This window comes from Cetorhinus maximus, unplaced genomic scaffold (assembly GCF_964194155.1).
Source record: "Cetorhinus maximus unplaced genomic scaffold, sCetMax3.hap1.1 HAP1_SCAFFOLD_1756, whole genome shotgun sequence".
Lineage (NCBI taxonomy): Eukaryota > Metazoa > Chordata > Chondrichthyes > Lamniformes > Cetorhinidae > Cetorhinus > Cetorhinus maximus.
The window spans coordinates 26152-51037 of NW_027597696.1; positions in this window are offsets into that span (position 1 = coordinate 26152).

The window sequence follows — 24886 nt, forward strand, 5'->3', positions numbered from 1 at the left end:
ACACATACACACACTGACACACATACACCCACACATACACACACTGACACACATACACCCACACATACACACACTGACACACATACACCCACACATACTCACACTGACACACATACACCCGCACATACACACACTGACACACATACACCCACACATACACACACTGACACACACTGACACACATACACCCACACATACACACACTGACACACATACACCCACACATACACACACTGACACACATACACCCACACATACACACACTAACACACATACACCCACACATACACACACTGACACACATACACCCACACATACACACACTGACACACATACACCCACACATACACACACTGACACACATACACCCGCACATACACACACTGACACACATACACCCACACATACACACACATACACACACTGACACACACTGAGACACACTGACACACATACACCCACACATACACACACTGACACACGTACACCCGCACACACACACACTGACACACACTGACACACATACACCCACACATACACACACTGAGACACACTGACACATATACACCCACACATACACACACTGACACACACTGACACACATACACCCACACATACACACACTGACACACATACACCCACACATACACACACTGACACACACTGACACACATACACCCACACATACACACACTGAGACACACTGACACACATACACACTGACACACATACACCCGCACATACACACACTGACACACATATACCCGCACATACACACACTGACACACACTGACACACATACACCCGCACATACACACACTGACACACATACACCCACACATACACACACTGACACACATACACCCACACATACGCACACTGAGGGAGCACCGCACTGTCGGAGGGTCAGTACTGAGGGAGCGCCGCACTGTCGGAGGGTCAGTACTGAGGGAGCGCCGCACTGTCGGAGGGAAAGTACTGAGGGAGCGCCGCACTGTCGGAGGGTCAGTACTGAAAGAGTGCCGCACTGTCGGAGGGTCAGTACTGAGGGAGCGCCGCACTGTCGGAGGGTCAGTGCTGAGGGAGCGCCGCACTGTCGGAGGGTCAGTACTGAGGGAGCGCCGCACTGTCGGAGGGTCAGTACTGAGGGAGCGCCGCACAGTCGGAGGGTCAGTGCTGAGGGAGAGCCGCACTGTCGTTGGGTCAGTGCTGAGGGAGAGCCGCACTGTCGGAGGGTCAGTACTGAGGGAGCGCCGCACTGTCGGAGGGTCAGTGCTGAGGGAGCGCCGCACTGTCGGAGGGTCAGTGCTGAGGGAGCGCCGCACTATCGGAGGGTCAGTACTGAGGGAGCGCCGCACTGTCGGAGGGTCAGTGCTGAGGGAGCGCTGCACTGTCGTTGGGTCAGTGCTGAGGGAGTGCCGCACTGTCGGAGGGTCAGTGCTGAGGGAGTGCCGCACTGTCGGAGGGTCAGTGCTGAGGGAGTGCCGCACTGTCGGAGGTGCTGTCTTTCAGGATGAGCCATTAAACCAAGGCCCCGTCTGCCCTCTCGGGTGGGGGTAAAAGAACCCACGGCCACTTGGAAGAAGAGCAGGGGGGAGTTCTCCCCAGTGTCCTGGGGCCAATATTTATCCCTCAACCCAACATCACTAAAAACAGATGATCTGGGTCATTATCACATTGCTGTTTGTGGGATCTTCCTGTGCATAAATTAGCTGTTGAGTTTTCTACATTATAATGGTGACTGCATTTCGACACTGCTTCACTGGCTGAGCCTGTCTTTGGGATGTCCTGAGGTGCTGCTATAAAAAGGTAAGGGTGTTTCAGTGCTGCAGTTCCAAAGCAGAGTGTGGCTGGTTCTCTGTCACTCTTTCATCTCTGGGGTTTGTCACTGACCTTGAACAGGAAGAGACATTTGTTTTGTTTTAAATCCCATCCAAATGCAATACAACTGCGTACTGGCCAGTAACTCGATTACTAACCCATACATGTCAAGCCTCCCCTTGCTCATTGCACTCCCTGCACCAATAAAACTATCAACATATTGAGTACCTGTACCTGTCAAACTCAGACAGATTCCTCCTGTTTGAAGTAAGAGGGGAGTGAATCCCATGATGTCCAGACGTTGACCAAAATCACCTGGCAGCAGCCAAACTGTCCAGTGTAGTGTATGTGCTGCTCTCAGTCTGCTTCTATTTGCCTCACTCTGTCTCTCTCTTTCCCGTCTCACTCTGTCTCTACCTGTCTCACACTGTCTCTACCTGTCTCACACTGTACTTGTCTCACACTGTCTCTACCTGTCTCACACTGTACTTGTCTCACACTGTCTCTACCTGTCTCACACTGTACTTGTCTCACACTGTCTCTACCTGTCTCACACTGTCTCTACCTGTCTCACACTGTACTTGTCTCACACTGTCTCTACCTGTCTCACACTGTCTCTACCTGTCTCACACTGTCTCTCTCTGTCTCACACTGTCTCTACCTGTCTCACACTGTCTCTACCCGTCTCACATTGTCTCTACCTGTCTCACACTGTCTCTACCTGTCTCACACTGTCTCTCTCTGTCTCACACTGTCTCTACCTGTCTCACACTGTCTCTACCTGTCTCACACTGTCTCTCTCTGTCTCACACTGTCTCTACCTGTCTCACACTGTACCTGTCTCACACTGTCTCTACCTGTCTCACACTGTCTCTCTCTGTCTCACACTGTCTCTACCTGTCTCACACTGTCTCTACCTGTCTCACACTGTCTCTACCTGTCTCACATTGTCTCTACCTGTCTCACACCGTCTCTATCTGTCTCACACTGTCTCTACCTGTCTCACACTGTCTCTACCTGTCTCACACTGTACCTGTCTCACACTGTCTCTATCTGTCTCACACTGCCTCTATCTGTCTCACACTGTCTCTACCTGTCTCACACTGTACCTGTCTCACACTGTCTCTACCTGTCTCACACTGTCTCTACCTGTCTCACACTGTACCTGTCTCACACTGTCTCTATCTGTCTCACACTGTCTCTACCTGTCTCACACTGTACCTGTCTCACACTGTACCTGTCTCACACTGTCTCTACCTGTCTCACACTGTCTCTACCTGTCTCACACTGTACCTGTCTCACACTGTACCTGTCTCACACTGTCTCTATCTGTCTCACACTGTCTCTACCTGTCTCACACTGTACCTGTCTCACACTGTACCTGTATCACACTCTCTCTCTCTGTCTCACACTGTCTCTATCTGTCTCACACTGTCTCTAACTGTCTCACACTGTCTCTACCTGTCTAACACTGTCTCTATCTCTGTCTCACACTGTCTCTACCTGTCTCACACTGTCTCTATCTGTCTCACACTGTCTCACACTGTCTGTACCTGTCTCACACTGTCTCTATCTGTCTCACACTGTCTCTATCTGTCTCACACTGTCTAACACTGTCTCACACTGTCTCTACCTGTCTCACACTGTCTCTATCTGTCTCACACTGTCTCTACCTGTCTCACACTGTCTCTACCTGTCTCACAATGTCTCACACTGTCTCTATCTGTCTCACACTGTCTCACACTGTCTCTACCTGTCTCACACTGTCTCTATCAGTCTCACACTGTCTCTACCTGTCTCACACTGTCTCTATCTGTCTAACACTGTCTCTATCTGTCTCACACTGTCTCTACCTGTCTCACACTGTCTCTATCTGTCTCACACTGTCTCTATCTGTCTCACACTGTCTCTACCTGTCTCACACTGTACCTGTCTCACACTGTCTCTACCTGTCTCACACTGTCTCTCTCTGTCTCACACTGCCTCTATCTGTCTCACACTGTCTCTACCTGTCTCACACTGTACCTGTCTCACACTGTCTCTACCTGTCTCACACTGTCTCTACCTGTCTCACACTGTCTCTCTCTGTCTCACACTGTCTCTACCTGTCTCACACTGTCTCTACCTGTCTCACATTGTCTCTACCTGTCTCACACTGTCTCTACCTGTCTCACACTGTCTCTACCTGTCTCACACTGTACCTGTCTCACACTGTCTCTCTCTGTCTCACACTGTCTCTACCTGTATCACACTGTACCTGTCTCACACTGCCTCTATCTGTCTCACACTGTCTCTATCTGTCTCACACTGTACCTGTCTCACACTGTCTCTACCTGTCTCACACTGTCTCTACCTGTCTCACACTGTACCTGTCTCACACTGTCTCTATCTGTCTCACACTGTCTCTACTTGTCTCACACTGTACCTGTCTCACACTGTCTCTACCTGTCTCACACTGTCTCTACATGTCTCACACTGTACCTGTCTCACACTGTCTCTACCTGTCTCACACTGTCTCTACCTGTCTCACACTGTACCTGTCTCACACTGTACCTGTCTCACACCGTCTCTATCTGTCTCACACTGTCTCTACCTGTCTCACACTGTACCTGTCTCACACTGTACCTGTCTCACACTGTCTCTCTCTGTCTCACACTCTCTCTACCTGACTCACACTGTACCTGTCTCACACTGTCTCTATCTGTCTCACACTGTCTCTACCTGTCTCACACTGTCTCTATCTGTCTCACACTGTCTCACACTGTCTCTACCTGTCTCACACTGTCTCTATCTGTCTCACACTGTCTCTATCTGTCTCACACTGTCTCTACCTGTCTCACACTGTCTCACACTGTCTCTACCTGTCTCACACTGTCTCTATCTGTCTCACACTGTCTCACACTGTCTCTACCTGTCTCACACTGTCTCTATCTGTCTCACACTGTCTCTATCTGTCTCACACTGTCTCTACCTGTCTCACACTGTCTCTATCTGTCTCACACTGTCTCTACCTGTCTCACATTGTCTCTACCTGTCTCACACTGTCTCTACCTGTCTCACACTGTACCTGTCTCACACTGTCTCTATCTGTCTCACACTGTCTCTACCTGTCTCACACTGTACCTGTCTCACACTGTCTCTATCTGTCTCACACTGTCTCTACATGTCTCACACTGTACCTGTCTCACACTGTCTCTATCTGTCTCACATTGTCTCTACCTGTCTCACACTGTCTCTACCTGTCTCACACTGTAACTGTCTCACACTGTACCTGCCTCACACTGTCTCTATCTGTCTCACACTGTCTCTACCTGTCTCACACTGTACCTGTCTCACACTGTACCTGTCTCACACTGTCTCTCTCTGTCTCACACTCTCTCTACCTGTCTCACACTGTACCTGTCTCACACTGTCTCTCTCTGTCTCACACTGTCTCTAACTGTCTCACACTGTCTCTACCTGTTTCACACTGTCTCTCTCTCTGTCTCACACTGTCTCTACCTGTCTCACACTGCCTCTATCTGTCTCACACTGTCTCTATCTGTCTCACACTGTCTCTACCTGTCTCACACTGTCTCTCTCTGTCTCACACTGTCTCTATCTGTCTCACACTGTCTCACACTGTCTCTACCTGTCTCACACTGTCTCACACTGTCTCACACTGTCTCTATCTGTCTCACACTGTCTCTATCTGTCGCACACTGTCTCTACCTGTCTCACACTGTCTCTATCTGTCTCACACTGTCTCTATCTGTCTCACACTGTCTCTACCTGTCTCACACTGTCTCTATCTGTCTCACACTGTCTCTACCTGTCTCACACTGTCTCTATCTGTCTCACACTGTCTCACACTGTCTCTACCTGTCTCACACTGTCTCTACCTGTCTCACACTGTCTCTACCTGTCTCACACTGTACCTGTCTCACACTGTCTCTATCTGTCTCACACTGCCTCTATCTGTCTCACACTGTCTCTACCTGTCTCACACTGTGCCTGTCTCACACTGTCTCTACCTGTCTCACACTGTCTCTACCTGTCTCACACTGTACCTGTCTCACACTGTCTCTATCTGTCTCACACTGTCTCTACCTGTCTCACACTGTACCTGTCTCACACTGTACCTGTCTCACACTGTCTCTACCTGTCTCACACTGTCTCTACCTGTCTCACACTGTACCTGTCTCACACTGGACCTGTCTCACACTGTCTCTATCTGTCTCACACTGTCTCTACCTGTCTCACACTGTACCTGTATCACACTCTCTCTCTCTGTCTCACACTGTCTCTATCTGTCTCACACTGTCTCTAACTGTCTCACACTGTCTCTACCTGTCTCACACTGTCTCTATCTCTGTCTCACACTGTCTCTACCTGTCTCACACTGCCTCTATCTGTCTCAAACTGTCTCACACTGTCTCTACCTGTCTCACACTGTCTCTATCTGTCTCACACTGTCTCTATCTGTCTCACACTGTCTCTACCTGTCTCACACTGTCTCTATCTGTCTCACACTGTCTCTACCTGTCTCACACTGTCTCTACCTGTCTCACACTGTCTCACACTGTCTCTATCTGTCTCACACTGTCTCACACTGTCTCCACCTGTCTCACACTGTCTCTATCTGTCTCACACTGTCTCTACCTGTCTCACACTGTCTCTATCTGTCTCACACTGTCTCTATCTGTCTCACACTGTCTCTACCTGTCTCACACTGTACCTGTCTCACACTGTCTCTACCTGTCTCACACTGTCTCTCTCTGTCTCACACTGCCTCTATCTGTCTCACACTGTCTCTACCTGTCTCACACTGTACCTGTCTCACACTGTCTCTACCTGTCTCACACTGTCTCTCTCTGTCTCACAATGTCTCTACCTGTCTCACACTGTCTCTACCTGTCTCACACTGTCTCTACCCGTCTCACATTGTCTCTACCTGTCTCACACTGTCTCTACCTGTCTCACACTGTCTCTACCTGTCTCACACTGTACCTGTCTCACACTGTCTCTATCTGTCTCACACTGTCTCTACCTGTATCACACTGTACCTGTCTCACACTGCCTCTATCTGTCTCACACTGTCTCTACCTGTCTCACACTGTACCTGTCTCACACTGTCTCTACCTGTCTCACACTGTCTCTACCTGTCTCACACTGTACCTGTCTCACACTGTCTCTATCTGTCTCACACTGTCTCTACTTGTCTCACACTGTACCTGTCTCACACTGTCTCTACCTGTCTCACACTGTCTCTACATGTCTCACACTGTACCTGTCTCACACTGTCTCTACCTGTCTCACACTGTCTCTACCTGTCTCACACTGTACCTGTCTCAAACTGTACCTGTCTCACACTGTACCTGTCTCACACTGTCTCTATCTGTCTCACACTGTCTCTACCTGTCTCACACTGTACCTGTCTCACACTGTACCTGTCTCACACTGTCTCTCTCTGTCTCACACTCTCTCTACCTGTCTCACACTGTACCTGTCTCACACTGTCTCTATCTGTCTCACACTGTCTCTACCTGTCTCACACTGTCTCTATCTGTCTCACACTGTCTCTACCTGTCTCACACTGTCTCTATCTGTCTCACACTGTCTCACACTGTCTCTACCTGTCTCACACTGTACCTGTCTCACACTGTACCTGTCTCACACTGTACCTGTCTCACACTGTCTCTATCTGTCTCACACTGTCTCTACCTGTCTCACACTGTACCTGTCTCACACTGTACCTGTCTCACACTGTCTCTCTCTGTCTCACACTCTCTCTACCTGTCTGACACTGTACCTGTCTCACACTGTCTCTATCTGTCTCACACTGTCTCTATCTGTCTCACACTGTCTCACACTGTCTCTACCTGTCTCACACTGTCTCTATCTGTCTCACACTGTCTCTACCTGTCTCACACTGTCTCTATCTGTCTAACACTGTCTCTATCTGTCTCACACTGTCTCTACCTGTCTCACACTGTCTCTATCTGTCTCACACTGTCTCTATCTGTCTCACACTGTCTCTACCTGTCTCACACTGTACCTGTCTCACACTGTCTCTACCTGTCTCACACTGTCTCTACCTGTCTCACACTGTACCTGTCTCACACTGTCTCTCTCTGTCTCACACTGTCTCTACCTGTATCACACTGTACCTGTCTCACACTGCCTCTATCTGTCTCACACTGTCTCTATCTGTCTCACACTGTACCTGTCTCACACTGTCTCTACCTGTCTCACACTGTCTCTACCTGTCTCACACTGTACCTGTCTCACACTGTCTCTATCTGTCTCACACTGTCTCTACTTGTCTCACACTGTACCTGTCTCACACTGTCTCTACCTGTCTCACACTGTCTCTACATGTCTCACACTGTACCTGTCTCACACTGTCTCTACCTGTCTCACACTGTCTCTACCTGTCTCACACTGTACCTGTCTCACACTGTACCTGTCTCACACTGTACCTGTCTCACACCGTCTCTATCTGTCTCACACTGTCTCTACCTGTCTCACACTGTACCTGTCTCACACTGTACCTGTCTCACACTGTCTCTCTCTGTCTCACACTCTCTCTACCTGACTCACACTGTACCTGTCTCACACTGTCTCTATCTGTCTCACACTGTCTCTACCTGTCTCACACTGTCTCTATCTGTCTCACACTGTCTCACACTGTCTCTACCTGTCTCACACTGTCTCTATCTGTCTCACACTGTCTCTATCTGTCTCACACTGTCTCTACCTGTCTCACACTGTCTCACACTGTCTCTACCTGTCTCACACTGTCTCTATCTGTCTCACACTGTCTCACACTGTCTCTACCTGTCTCACACTGTCTCTATCTGTCTCACACTGTCTCTATCTGTCTCACACTGTCTCTACCTGTCTCACACTGTCTCTATCTGTCTCACACTGTCTCTACCTGTCTCACATTGTCTCTACCTGTCTCACACTGTCTCTACCTGTCTCACACTGTACCTGTCTCACACTGTCTCTATCTGTCTCACACTGTCTCTACCTGTCTCACACTGTACCTGTCTCACACTGTCTCTATCTGTCTCACACTGTCTCTACATGTCTCACACTGTACCTGTCTCACACTGTCTCTATCTGTCTCACATTGTCTCTACCTGTCTCACACTGTCTCTACCTGTCTCACACTGTAACTGTCTCACACTGTACCTGCCTCACACTGTCTCTATCTGTCTCACACTGTCTCTACCTGTCTCACACTGTACCTGTCTCACACTGTACGTCTCACACTGTCTCTCTCTGTCTCACACTCTCTCTACCTGTCTCACACTGTACCTGTCTCACACTGTCTCTCTCTGTCTCACACTGTCTCTAACTGTCTCACACTGTCTCTACCTGTTTCACACTGTCTCTCTCTCTGTCTCACACTGTCTCTACCTGTCTCACACTGCCTCTATCTGTCTCACACTGTCTCTATCTGTCTCACACTGTCTCTACCTGTCTCACACTGTCTCTCTCTGTCTCACACTGTCTCTATCTGTCTCACACTGTCTCACACTGTCTCTACCTCTCTCACACTGTCTCACACTGTCTCACACTGTCTCTATCTGTCTCACACTGTCTCTATCTGTCGCACACTGTCTCTACCTGTCTCACACTGTCTCTATCTGTCTCACACTGTCTCTATCTGTCTCACACTGTCTCTACCTGTCTCACACTGTCTCTATCTGTCTCACACTGTCTCACACTGTCTCTACCTGTCTCACACTGTCTCTATCTGTCTCACACTGTCTCACACTGTCTCTACCTGTCTCACACTGTCTCTACCTGTCTCACACTGTCTCTACCTGTCTCACACTGTACCTGTCTCACACTGTCTCTATCTGTCTCACACTGCCTCTATCTGTCTCACACTGTCTCTACCTGTCTCACACTGTACCTGTCTCACACTGTCTCTACCTGTCTCACACTGTCTCTACCTGTCTCACACTGTACCTGTCTCACACTGTCTCTATCTGTCTCACACTGTCTCTACCTGTCTCACACTGTACCTGTCTCACACTGTACCTGTCTCACACTGTCTCTACCTGTCTCACACTGTCTCTACCTGTCTCACACTGTACCTGTCTCACACTGGACCTGTCTCACACTGTCTCTATCTGTCTCACACTGTCTCTACCTGTCTCACACTGTACCTGTCTCACACTGTACCTGTATCACACTCTCTCTCTCTGTCTCACACTGTCTCTATCTGTCTCACACTGTCTCTAACTGTCTGACACTGTCTCTACCTGTCTCACACTGTCTCTATCTCTGTCTCACACTGCCTCTATCTGTCTCACACTGTCTCACACTGTCTCTACCTGTCTCACACTGTCTCTATCTGTCTCACACTGTATCTATCTGTCTCACACTGTCTCCACCTGTCTCACACTGTCTCTATCTGTCTCACACTGTCTCTACCTGTCTCACACTGTCTCTACCCGTCTCACACTGTCTCTATCTGTCTCACACTGTCTCACACTGTCTCCACCTGTCTCACACTGTCTCTATCTGTCTCACACTGTCTCTACCTGTCTCACACTGTCTCTATCTGTCTAACACTGTCTCTATCTGTCTCACACTGTCTCTACCTGTCTCACACTGTCTCTACCTGTCTCACACTGTCTCTATCTGTCTCACACTGTCTCTATCTGTCTCACACTGTCTCTACCTGTCTCACACTGTACCTGTCTCACACTGTCTCTACCTGTCTCACACTGTCTCTCTCTGTCTCACACTGCCTCTATCTGTCTCACACTGTCTCTACCTGTCTCACACTGTACCTGTCTCACACTGTCTCTACCTGTCTCACACTGTCTCTCTCTGTCTCACAGTGTCTCTACCTGTCTCACACTGTCTCTACCTGTCTCACACTGTCTCTACCCGTCTCACATTGTCTCTACCTGTCTCACACTGTCTCTACCTGTCTCACACTGTCTCTACCTGTCTCACACTGTACCTGTCTCACACTGTCTCTCTCTGTCTCACACTGTCTCTACCTGTATCACACTGTACCTGTCTCACACTGCCTCTATCTGTCTCACACTGTCTCTACCTGTCTCACACTGTACCTGTCTCACACTGTCTCTACCTGTCTCACACTGTCTCTACCTGTCTCACACTGTACCTGTCTCACACTGTCTCTATCTGTCTCACACTGTCTCTACTTGTCTCACACTGTACCTGTCTCTACCTGTCTCACACTGTCTCTACATGTCTCACACTGTACCTGTCTCACACTGTCTCTACCTGTCTCACACTGTCTCTACCTGTCTCACACTGTACCTGTCTCACACTGTACCTGTCTCACACTGTACCTGTCTCACACTGTCTCTATCTGTCTCACACTGTCTCTACCTGTCTCACACTGTACCTGTCTCACACTGTACCTGTCTCACACTGTCTCTCTCTGTCTCACACTCTCTCTACCTGTCTCACACTGTACCTGTCTCAGACTGTCTCTATCTGTCTCACACTGTCTCTACCTGTCTCACACTGTCTCTATCTGTCTCACACTGTCTCTACCTGTCTCACACTGTCTCTATCTGTCTCACACTGTCTCACACTGTCTCTACCTGTCTCACACTGTACCTGTCTCACACTGTACCTGTCTCACACTGTACCTGTCTCACACTGTCTCTATCTGTCTCACACTGTCTCTACCTGTCTCACACTGTACCTGTCTCACACTGTACCTGTCTCACACTGTCTCTCTCTGTCTCACACTCTCTCTACCTGTCTCACACTGTACCTGTCTCACACTGTCTCTATCTGTCTCACACTGTCTCTATCTGTCTCACACTGTCTCACACTGTCTCTACCTGTCTCACACTGTCTATCTCTGTCTCACACTCTCTCTACCTGTCTCACACTGTACCTGTCTCACACTGTACCTGTCTCACACTGTCTCTACCTGTCTCACACTGTCTCTACCTGTCTCACACTGTACCTGTCTCACACTGTACCTGTCTCACACTGTACCTGTCTCACACTGTCTCTATCTGTCTCACACTGTCTCTACCTGTCTCACACTGTACCTGTCTCACACTGTACCTGTCTCACACTGTCTCTCTCTGTCTCACACTCTCTCTACCTGTCTCACACTGTACCTGTCTCACACTGTCTCTATCTGTCTCACACTGTCTCTACCTGTCTCACACTGTCTCTATCTGTCTCACACTGTCTCTACCTGTCTCACACTGTCTCTATCTGTCTCACACTGTCTCTATCTGTCTCACACTGTCTCTACCTGTCTCACACTGTCTCACACTGTCTCTACCTGTCTCACACTGTACCTGTCTCACATTATCTCTATCTGTATCACACTGTCTCTACCTGTCTCACACTGTCTCTACCTGTCTCACATTGTCTCTCTCTGTCTCACACTGTCTCTCTCTGTCTCACACTGTCTCTACCTGTCTCACACTGTAACTGTCTCACACTGTCTCTATCTGTCTCACACTGTCTCTACCTGTCTCACACTGTCTCACACTGTCTCTACCTGTCTCACACTGTCTCTATCTGTCTCACACTGTCTCACACTGTCTCTACCTGTCTCACACTGTCTCTATCTGTCTCACACTGTCTCTATCTGTCTCACACTGTCTCTACCTGTCTCACACTGTCTCTATCTGTCTCACACTGTCTCTATCTGTCTCACACTGTCTCTACCTGTCTCACATTGTCTCTACCTGTCTCACACTGTCTCTACCTGTCTCACACTGTACCTGTCTCACACTGTCTCTATCTGTCTCACACTGTCTCTATCTGTCTCACACTGTCTCTACATGTCTCACACTGTACCTGTCTCACACTGTCTCTATCTGTCTCACATTGTCTCTACCTGTCTCACACTGTACCTGTCTCACATTATCTCTATCTGTATCACACTGTCTCTACCTGTCTCACACTGTCTCTACCTGTCTCACATTGTCTCTCTCTGTCTCACACTGTCTCTCTCTGTCTCACACTGTCTCTACCTGTCTCACACTGTAACTGTCTCACACTGTACCTGCCTCACACTGTCTCTATCTGTCTCACACTGTCTCTACCTGTCTCACACTGTACCTGTCTCACACTGTACCTGTCTCACACTGTCTCTCTCTGTCTCACACTCTCTCTACCTGTCTCACACTGTACCTGTCTCACACTGTCTCTCTCTGTCTCACACTGTCTCTAACTGTCTCACACTGTCTCTACCTGTTTCACACTGTCTCTCTCTCTGTCTCACACTGTCTCTACCTGTCTCACACTGCCTCTATCTGTCTCACACTGTCTCTATCTGTCTCACACTGTCTCTACCTTTCTCACACTGTCTCTCTCTGTCTCACACTGTCTCTATCTGTCTCACACTGTCTCACACTGTCTCTACCTCTCTCACACTGTCTCACACTGTCTCTATCTGTCTCACACTGTCTCTATCTGTCTCACACTGTCTCTATCTGTCTCACACTGTCTCTACCTGTCTCACACTGTCTCTATCTGTCTCACACTGTCTCACACTGTCTCTACCTGTCTCACACTGTCTCTATCTGTCTCACACGGTCTCACACTGTCTCTACCTGTCTCACACTGTCTCTATCTGTCTCACACTGTCTCTATCTGTCTCACACTGTCTCTACCTGTCTCACACTGTCTCTCTCTGTCTCACACTGTCTCTACCTGTCTCACACTGTCTCTACCTGTCTCACACTGTCTCTACCTGTCTCACACTGTCTCTACCTGTCTCACACTGTACCTGTCTCACACTGTCTCTCTCTGTCTCACACTGTCTCTACCTGTATCACACTGTACCTGTCTCACACTGTCTCTATCTGTCTCACACTGCCTCTATCTGTCTCACACTGTCTCTACCTGTCTCACACTGTACCTGTCTCACACTGTCTCTACCTGTCTCACACTGTCTCTACCTGTCTCACACTGTACCTGTCTCACACTGTCTCTATCTGTCTCGCACTGTCCCTACTTGTCTCACACTGTACCTGTCTCACACTGTCTCTACCTGTCTCACACTGTCTCTACCTGTCTCACACTGTACCTGTCTCACACTGTACCTGTCTCACACTGTCTCTACCTGTCTCACACTGTCTCTACCTGTCTCACACTGTGCCTGTCTCACACTGTACCTGTCTCACACTGTACCTGTCTCACACTGTCTCTATCTGTCTCACACTGTCTCTACCTGTCTCACACTGTACCTGTCTCACACTGTACCTGTCTCACACTGTCTCTCTCTGTCTCACACGCTCTCTACCTGTCTCACACTGTACTTGTCTCACACTGTCTCTATCTGTCTCACACTGTCTCTATCTGTCTCACACTGTCTCTACCTGTCTCACACTGTCTCACACTGTCTCTACCTGTCTCACACTGTCTCTATCTGTCTCACACTGTCTCTACCTGTCTCACACTGTCTCTATCTGTCTCACACTGTCTCTATCTGTCTCACACTGTCTCTACCTGTCTCACACTGTCTCACACTGTCTCTACCTGTCTCACACTGTCTCTATCTGTCTTACACTGTCTCTACCTGTCTCACACTGTCTCTATCTGTCTCACACTGTCTCTATCTGTCTCACACTGTCTCACACTGTCTCTACCTGTCTCACACTGTCTCTACCTGTCTCACACTGTACCTGTCTCACACTGTCTCTATCTGTCTCACACTGTCTCTATCTGTCTCACACTGTCTCTACCTGTCTCACACTGTACCTGTCTCACACTGTCTCTACCTGTCTCACACTGTACCTGTCTCACACTGTCTCTATCTGTCTCACACTGTCTCTACCTGTCTCACACTGTACCTGTCTCACACTGTCTCTATCTGTCTCACACTGTCTCTACATGTCTCACACTGTACCTGTCTCACACTGTCTCTACCTGTCTCACACTGTACCTGTCTCACATTGTCTCTATCTGTCTCACACTGTCTCTACCTGACTCACACTGTCTCTACCTGTCTCACATTGTCTCTCTCTGTCTCACACTGTCTCTCTCTGTCTCACACTGTCTCTACCTGTCTCACACTGTAACTGTCTCACACTGTACCTGTCTCACACTGTCTCTATCTGTCTCACATTGTCTCTACCTGTCTCACACTGTACCTGTCTCACACTGTACCTGTCTCACACTGTCTCTCTCTGTCTCACACTCTCTCTACCTGTCTCACACTGTACCTGTCTCACACTGTCTCTCTCTGTCTCACACTGTCTCTAACTGTCTCACACTGTCTCTACCTGTCTCACACTGTCTCTCTCTCTCTGTCTCACACTGTCTCTACCTGTTTCACACTGCCTCTATCTGTCTCACACTGTCTCTATCTGTCTCACACTGTCTCTACCTGTCTCACACTGTCTCTCTCTCTGTCTCACACTGTCTCTATCTGTCTCACACTGTCTCACACTGTCTCTACCTGTCTCACACTGTACCTGTCTCACACTGTACCTGTCTCACACTGTACCTGTCTCACACTGTCTCTATCTGTCTCACACTGTCTCTACCTGTCTCACACTGTACCTGTCTCACACTGTACCTGTCTCACACTGTCTCTCTCTGTCTCACACTCTCTCTACCTGTCTCACACTGTACCTGTCTCACACTGTCTCTATCTGTCTCACACTGTCTCTACCTGTCTCACACTGTCTCTATCTGTCTCACACTGTCTCACACTGTCTCTACCTGTCTCACACTGTCTCTCTCTGTCTCACACTCTCTCTACCTGTCTCACACTGTACCTGTCTCACACTGTACCTGTCTCACACTGTCTCTACCTGTCTCACACTGTCTCTACCTATCTCACACTGTACCTGTCTCACACTGTACCTGTCTCACACTGTACCTGTCTCACACTGTCTCTATCTGTCTCACACTGTATCTACCTGTCTCACACTGTACCTGTCTCACACTGTACCTGTCTCACACTGTCTCTCTCTGTCTCACACTGTCTCTACCTGTCTCACACTGTCTCTATCTGTCTCACACTGTCTCTATCTGTCTCACACTGTCTCTACCTGTCTCACACTGTCTCTATCTGTCTCACACTGTCTCACACTGTCTCTACCTGTCTCACACTGTCTCTATCTGTCTCACACTGTCTCTATCTGTCTCACACTGTCTCTACCTGTCTCACACTGTCTCACACTGTCTCTACCTGTCTCACACTGTCTCTATCTGTCTCACACTGTCTCACACTGTCTCTACCTGTCTCACACTGTCTCTATCAGTCTCACACTGTCTCTATCTGTCTCACACTGTCTCTACCTGTCTCACACTGTCTCTATCTGTCTCTACCTGTCTCTATCTGTCTCACACTGTCTCTACCTGTCTCACATTGTCTCTACCTGTCTCACACTGTCTCTACCTGTCTCACACTGTACCTGTCTCACACTGTCTCTATCTGTCTCACACTGTCTCTACCTCTCTCACACTGTACCTGTCTCACACTGTCTCTATCTGTCTCACACTGTCTCTACATGTCTCACACTGTACCTGTCTCACACTGTCTCTCTCTGTCTCACATTGTCTCTACCTGTCTCACACTGTACCTGTCTCACATTATCTCTATCTGTATCACACTGTCTCTCTCTGTCTCACACTGTCTCTCTCTGTCTCACACTGTCTCTACCTGTCTCACACTGTAACTGTCTCACACTGTACCTGTCTCACACTGTCTCTATCTGTCTCACACTGTCTCTACCTGTCTCACACTGTACCTGTCTCACACTGTACCTGTCTCACACTGTCTCTCTCTGTCTCACACTCTCTCTACCTGTCTCACACTGTCTCTCTCTGTCTCACACTGTCTCTAACTGTCTCACACTGTCTCTACCTGTCTCACACTGTCTCTCTCTCTGTCTCACACTGTCTCTACCTGTCTCACACTGCCTCTATCTGTCTCACACTGTCTCTATCTGTCTCACACTGTCTCTACCTGTCTCACACTGTCTCTCTCTGTCTCACACTGTCTCTATCTGTCTCACACTGTCTCACACTGTCTCTACCTGTCTCACACTGTCTCACACTGTCTCACACTGTCTCTATCTGTCTCACACTGTCTCTATCTGTCTCACACTGTCTCTACCTGTCTCACACTGTCTCTATCTGTCTCACACTGTCTCTATCTGTCTCACACTGTCTCACACTGTCTCTATCTGTCTCACACTGTCTCACACTGTATCTACCTGTCTCACACTGTCTCTATCTGTCTCACACTGTCTCACACTGTCTCTACCTGTCTCACACTGTCTCTATCTGTCTCACACTGTCTCTATCTGTCTCACACTGTCTCTACCTGTCTCACACTGTCTCTCTCTGTCTCACACTGTCTCTACCTGTCTCACACTGTCTCTACCTGTCTCACACTGTCTCTACCTGTCTCACACTGTACCTGTCTCACACTGTCTCTCTCTGTCTCACACTGTCTCTACCTGTATCACACTGTACCTGTCTCACACTGTCTCTATCTGTCTCACACTGCCTCTATCTGTCTCACACTGTCTCTACCTGTCTCACACTGTCTCTACCTGTCTCACACTGTCTCTATCTGTCTCACACTGTCTCACACTGTCTCTACCTGTCTCACACTGTCTCTATCTGTCTCACACTGTCTCTATCTGTCTCACACTGTCTCACACTGTCTCTACCTGTCTCACACTGTCTCTATCTGTCTCACACTGTCTCTATCTGTCTCACACTGTCTCTACCTGTCTCACACTGTACCTGTCTCACACTGTCTCTACCTGTCTCACACTGTACCTGTCTCACACTGTCTCTATCTGTCTCACACTGTCTCTACCTGTCTCACACTGTACCTGTCTCACACTGTCTCTATCTGTCTCACACTGTCTCTACACGTCTCACACTGTACCTGTCTCACACTGTCTCTATCTGTCTCACATTGTCTCTACCTGTCTCACACTGTACCTGTCTCACATTATCTCTATCTGTATCACACTGTCTCTACCTGTCTCACACTGTCTCTACCTGTCTCACATTGTCTCTCTCTGTCTCACACTGTCTCTCTCTGTCTCACACTGTCTCTACCTGTCTCACACTGTAACTGTCTCACACTGTACCTGTCTCACACTGTCTCTATCTGTCTCACACTGTCTCTACATGTCTCACACTGTACCTGTCTCACACTGTACCTGTCTCACACTGTCTCTCTCTGTCTCACACTCTCTCTACCTGTCTCACACTGTACCTGTCTCACACTGTCTCTGTCTCACACTGTCTCTAACTGTCTCACACTGTCTCTACCTGTCTCACACTGTCTCTCTCTCTGTCTCACACTGTCTCTACCTGTCTCACACTGCCTCTATCTGTCTCACACTGTCTCTATCTGTCTCACACTGTCTCTACCTGTCTCACACTGTCTCTCTCTGTCTCACACTGTCTCTATCTGTCTCAGACTGTCTCACACTGCCTCTACCTGTCTCACACTGTCTCACACTGTCTCACACTGTCTCTATCTGTCTCACACTGTCTCTACCTGTCTCACACTGTCTCTACCTGTCTCACACTGTCTCTATCTGTCTCACACTGTCTCTATCTGTCTCACACTGTCTCTACCTGTCTCACACTGTCTCTATCTGTCTCACACTGTCTCACACTGTCTCTACCTGTCTCACACTGTCTCCATCTGTCTCACACTGTCTCTACCTGTCTCACACTGTCTCTATCTGTCTCACACTGTCTCTACCTGTCTCACACTGTCTCTCTCTGTCTCACACTGTCTCTACCTGTCTCACACTGTCTCTACCTGTCTCACATTGTCTCTACCTGTCTCACATTGTCTCTACCTGTCTCACACTGTCTCTACCTGTCTCACACTGTCTCTACCTGTCTCACACTGTACCTGTCTCACACTGTCTCTCTCTGTCTCACACTGTCTCTACCTGTATCACACTGTACCTGTCTCACACTGTCTCTATCTGTCTCACACTGTCTCCACCTGTCTCACACTGTACCTGTCTCACACTGTCTCTACCTGTCTCACACTGTCTCTACCTGTCTCACACTGTACCTGTCTCACACTGTGTCTATCTGTCTCACACTGTCTCTACTTGTCTCACACTGTACCTGTCTCACACTGTCTCTACCTGTCTCACACTGTACCTGTCTCACACTGTACCTGTCTCACACTGTCTCTACCTGTCTCACACTGTACCTGTCTCACACTGTACCTGTCTCACACTGTACCTGTCTCACACTGTCTCTCTCTGTCTCACACTCTCTCTACCTGTCTCACACTGTACTTGTCTCACACTGTCTCTATCTGTCTCACACTGTCTCTACCTGTCTCACACTGTCTCTACCTGTCTCACACTGTCTCTATCTGTCTCACACTGTCTCTACCTGTCTCACACTGTCTCTATCTGTCTCACACTGTCTCTATCTGTCTCACACTGTCTCTACATGTCTCACACTGTCTCACACTGTCTCTACCTGTCTCACACTGTCTTTATCTGTCTCACACTGTCTCACACTGTCTCTACCTGTCTCACATTGTCTCTATCTGTCTCACACTGTCTCTATCTGTCTCACACTGTCTCACACTGTCTCTACCTGTCTCACACTGTCTCTACCTGTCTCACACTGTCTCTATCTGTCTCACACTGTCTCTATCTGTCTCACACTGTCTCTACCTGTCTCACACTGTACCTGTCTCACACTGTCTCTACCTGTCTCACACTGTACCTGTCTCACACTGTCTCTATCTGTCTCACACTGTCTCTACCTGTCTCACACTGTACCTGTCTCACACTGTCTCTATCTGTCTCACACTGTCTCTACATGTCTCACACTGTACCTGTCTCACACTGTCTCTATCTGTCTCACATTGTCTCTACCTGTCTCACACTGTACCTGTCTCACATTGTCTCTATCTGTCTCACACTGTCTCTACCTGTCTCACACTGTCTCTACCTGTCTCACATTGTCTCTCTCTGTCTCACACTGTCTCTCTCTGTCTCACACTGTCTCTACCTGTCTCACACTGTAACTGTCTCACACTGTACCTGTCTCACACTGTCTCTATCTGTCTCACACTGTCTCTACCTGTCTCACACTGTACCTGTCTCACACTGTACCTGTCTCACACTGTCTCTCTCTGTCTCACACTCTCTCTACCTGTCTCACACTGTACCTGTCTCACACTGTCTCTCTCTGTCTCACACTGTCTCTAACTGTCTCACATTGTCTCTACCTGTCTCACACTGTCTCTCTCTCTGTCTCACACTGTCTCTACCTGTCTCACACTGCCTCTATCTGTCTCACACCGTCTCTATCTGTCTCACACTGTCTCTACCTGTCTCACACTGTCTCTCTCTGTCTCACACTGTCTCTATCTGTCTCACACTGTCTCACACTGTCTCTACCTGTCTCACACTGTCTCACACTGTCTCTATCTGTCTCACACTGTCTCTACCTGTCTCACACTGTCTCTACCTGTCTCACACTGTCTCTATCTGTCTCACACTGTCTCTATCTGTCTCACACTGTCTCTACCTGTCTCACACTGTCTCTATCTGTCTCACACTGTCTCACACTGTCTCCACCTGTCTCACACTGTCTCTATCTGTCTCACACTGTCTCACACTGTCTCTACCTGTCTCACACTGTCTCTATCTGTCTCACACTGTCTCTACCTGTCTCACACTGTCTCTATCTGTCTCACACTGTCTCTATCTGTCTCACACTGTCTCTCTCTGTCTCACACTGTCTCTACCTGTCTCACACTGTCTCTATCTGTCTCACACTGTCTCTATCTGTCTCACACTGTCTCTACCTGTCTCACACTGTACCTGTCTCACAATCTCTCTCTGTCTCACACTGTCTCTCTCTGTCTCACACTGCCTCTATCTGTCTCACACTGTCTCTACCTGTCTCACACTGTACCTGTCTCACACTGTCTTTACCTGTCTCACATTGTCTCTACCTGTCTCACACTGTACCTGTCTCACACTGTCTCTATCTGTCTCACACTGTCTCTCCCTGTCTCACACTGTACCTGTCTCACACTGTCTCTATCTGTCTCACACTGTCTCTACATGTCTCACACTGTACCTGTCTCTATCTGTCTCACATTGTCTCTACCTGTCTCACACTGTACCTGTCTCACATTGTCTCTATCTGTCTCACACTGTCTCTACCTGTCTCACACTGTCTCTACCTGTCTCACATTTTCTCTCTCTGTCTCACACTGTCTCTCTCTGTCTCACACTGTCTCTCTCTGTCTCACACTGTCTCTACCTGTCTCACACTGTACCTGTCTCACACTGTCTCTATCTGTCTCACACTGTCTCTACCTGTCTCACACTGTCTCTATCTGTCTCACACTGTCTCACACTGTCTCTACCTGTCTCACACTGTCTCTATCTGTCTCACACTGTCTCTATCTGTCTCACACTGTCTCTACCTGTCTCACACTGTACCTGTCTCACACTGTCTCTACCTGTCTCACACTGTACCTGTCTCACACTGTCTCTATCTGTCTCACACTGTCTCTACCTGTCTCACACTGTACCTGTCTCACACTGTCTCTATCTGTCTCACACTGTCTCTACATGTCTCACACTGTACCTGTCTCACACTGTCTCTATCTGTCTCACATTGTCTCTACCTGTCTCACACTGTACCTGTCTCACATTGTCTCTATCTGTCTCACACTGTCTCTACCTGTCTCACACTGTCTCTACCTGTCTCACATTGTCTCTCTCTGTCTCACACTGTCTCTCTCTGTCTCACACTGTCTCTACCTGTCTCACACTGTAACTGTCTCACACTGTACCTGTCTCACACTGTCTCTATCTGTCTCACACTGTCTCTACCTGTCTCACACTGTACCTGTCTCACACTGTACCTGTCTCACACTGTCTCTCTCTGTCTCACACTCTCTCTACCTGTCTCACACTGTACCTGTCTCACACTGTCTCTCTCTGTCTCACACTGTCTCTAACTGTCTCACATTGTCTCTACCTGTCTCACACTGTCTCTCTCTCTGTCTCACACTGTCTCTACCTGTCTCACACTGCCTCTATCTGTCTCACACCGTCTCTATCTGTCTCACACTGTCTCTACCTGTCTCACACTGTCTCTCTCTGTCTCACACTGTCTCTATCTGTCTCACACTGTCTCACACTGTCTCTACCTGTCTCACACTGTCTCACACTGTCTCTATCTGTCTCACACTGTCTCTACCTGTCTCACACTGTCTCTACCTGTCTCACACTGTCTCTATCTGTCTCACACTGTCTCTATCTGTCTCACACTGTCTCTACCTGTCTCACACTGTCTCTATCTGTCTCACACTGTCTCACACTGTCTCCACCTGTCTCACACTGTCTCTATCTGTCTCACACTGTCTCACACTGTCTCTACCTGTCTCACACTGTCTCTATCTGTCTCACACTGTCTCTACCTGTCTCACACTGTCTCTATCTGTCTCACACTGTCTCTATCTGTCTCACACTGTCTCTCTCTGTCTCACACTGTCTCTACCTGTCTCACACTGTCTCTATCTGTCTCACACTGTCTCTATCTGTCTCACACTGTCTCTACCTGTCTCACACTGTACCTGTCTCACAATCTCTCTCTGTCTCACACTGTCTCTCTCTGTCTCACACTGCCTCTATCTGTCTCACACTGTCTCTACCTGTCTCACACTGTACCTGTCTCACACTGTCTCTACCTGTCTCACATTGTCTCTACCTGTCTCACACTGTACCTGTCTCACACTGTCTCTATCTGTCTCACACTGTCTCTCCCTGTCTCACACTGTACCTGTCTCACACTGTCTCTATCTGTCTCACACTGTCTCTACATGTCTCACACTGTACCTGTCTCACACTGTCTCTATCTGTCTCACATTGTCTCTACCTGTCTCACACTGTACCTGTCTCACATTGTCTCTATCTGTCTCACACTGTCTCTACCTGTCTCACACTGTCTCTACCTGTCTCACATTTTCTCTCTCTGTCTCACACTGTCTCTCTCTGTCTCACACTGTCTCTCTCTGTCTCACACTGTCTCTACCTGTCTCACACTGTACCTGTCTCACACTGTCTCTATCTGTCTCACACTGTCTCTACCTGTCTCACACTGTCTCTACCTGTCTCACACTGTCTCTACCTGTCTCTACCTGTCTCACATTGTCTCTACCTGTCTCACATTGTCTCTACCTGTCTCACACTGTCTCTACCTGTCTCACACTGTCTCTCTCTGTCTCAAACTGTCTCTGACTGTCTCACACTGTCTCTACCTGTCTCACACTGTCTCTCTCTCTGTCTCACACTGTCTCTACCTGTCTCACACTGCCTCTATCTGTCTCACACTGTCTCTATCTGTCTCACACTGTCTCTACCTGTCTCACACTTTCTCACACTGTCTCTACCTGTCTCACACTGTCTCTATCTGTCTCACACTGTCTCACACTGTCTCTACCTGTCTCACACTGTCTCTATCTGTCTCACACTGTCTCTACCTGTCTCACACTGTCTCTATCTGTCTCACACTGTCTCACACTGTCTCTACCTGTCTCACACTGTACCTGTCTCACACTCTCTCTCTGTCTCACACTCTCTCTCTGTCTCACACTGTCTCTCTCTGTCTCACACTGCCTCTATCTGTCTCACACTGTCTCTACCTGTCTCACACTGTACCTGTCTCACACTGTCTCTACCTGTCTCACATTGTCTCTACCTGTCTCACATTGTACCTGTCTCACACTGTCTCTATCTGTCTCACACTGTCTCTACCTGTCTCACACTGTACCTGTCTCACACTGTCTCTATCTGTCTCACATTGTCTCTACCTGTCTCACACTGTACCTGTCTCACATTGTCTCTATCTGTCTCACACTGTCTCTACCTGTCTCACACTGTCTCTACCCGTCTCACACTGTCTCTACCTGTCTCACACTGTCTCTCTCTGTCTCACACTGTCTCTCTCTGTCTCACACTGTCTCTCTCTGTCTCACACTGTCTCTACCTGTCTCACACTGTCTCTACACACTGTCTCTACCTGTCTCACACTGTCTCTACGCACTGTCTCTACCTGTCTCACACTGTCTCTACCTGTCTCACACTGTCTCTACCTGTCTCACACTGTCTCTACCTGTCTCACATTGTCTCTACCTGTCTCACATTGTCTCTACCTGTCTCACACTGTCTCTCTCTGTCTCACACTGTCTCTATCTTTCTCACACTGTCTCTCTCTGTCTCACACTGTACCTGTCTCACACTGTCTCTCTCTGTCTCACACTGTACCTGTCTCACACTGTCTCTATCTGTCTCACACTGTCTCTCTCTGTCTCACACTGTCTCTCTCTGTCTCACACTGTACCTGTCTCACATTGTCTCTACCTGTCTCACACTGTCTCTACCTGTCTCACACTGTCTCTCTCTGTCTCACACTGTCTCTATCTGTCTCACACTGTCTCTCTCTGTCTCTCACTGTACCTGTCTCACACTGTCTCTACTTGTCTCACACTGTCTCTCTCTGTCTCACACTGTACCTGTCTCACACTGTCTCTATCCGTCTCACACTGTCTCTACCTGTCTCACACTGTCTCTACCTGTCTCACACTGTACCTGTCTCACACTGTACCTGTCTCACACTGTCTCTCTCTGTCTCACACTGTCTCAATCTGTCTCACACTGTCTCAATCTGTCTCACACTGTCTCTCTCTGTCTCACACTGTCTCTCTCTGTGTCACACTGTACCTGTCTCACATTGTCTCTACCTGTCTCACACTGTCTCTACCTGTCTCACACTGTCTCTCTCTGTCTCACACTGTCTCTATCTGTCTCACACTGTCTCTACCTGTCTCACACTGTACCTGTCTCACACTGTCTCTCCCTGTCTCACACTGTCTCTATCTGTCTCACACTGTCTCTACCTGTCTCACACTGTACCTGTCTCACACTGTCTCTATCTGTCTCACACTGTCTCTCTCTGTCTCACACTGTCTCTTTCTGTCTCACACTGTCTCTCTCTGTCTCACACTGTCTCTACCTGTGTCACACTGTCTCTATCTGTCTCACACTGTCTCTAC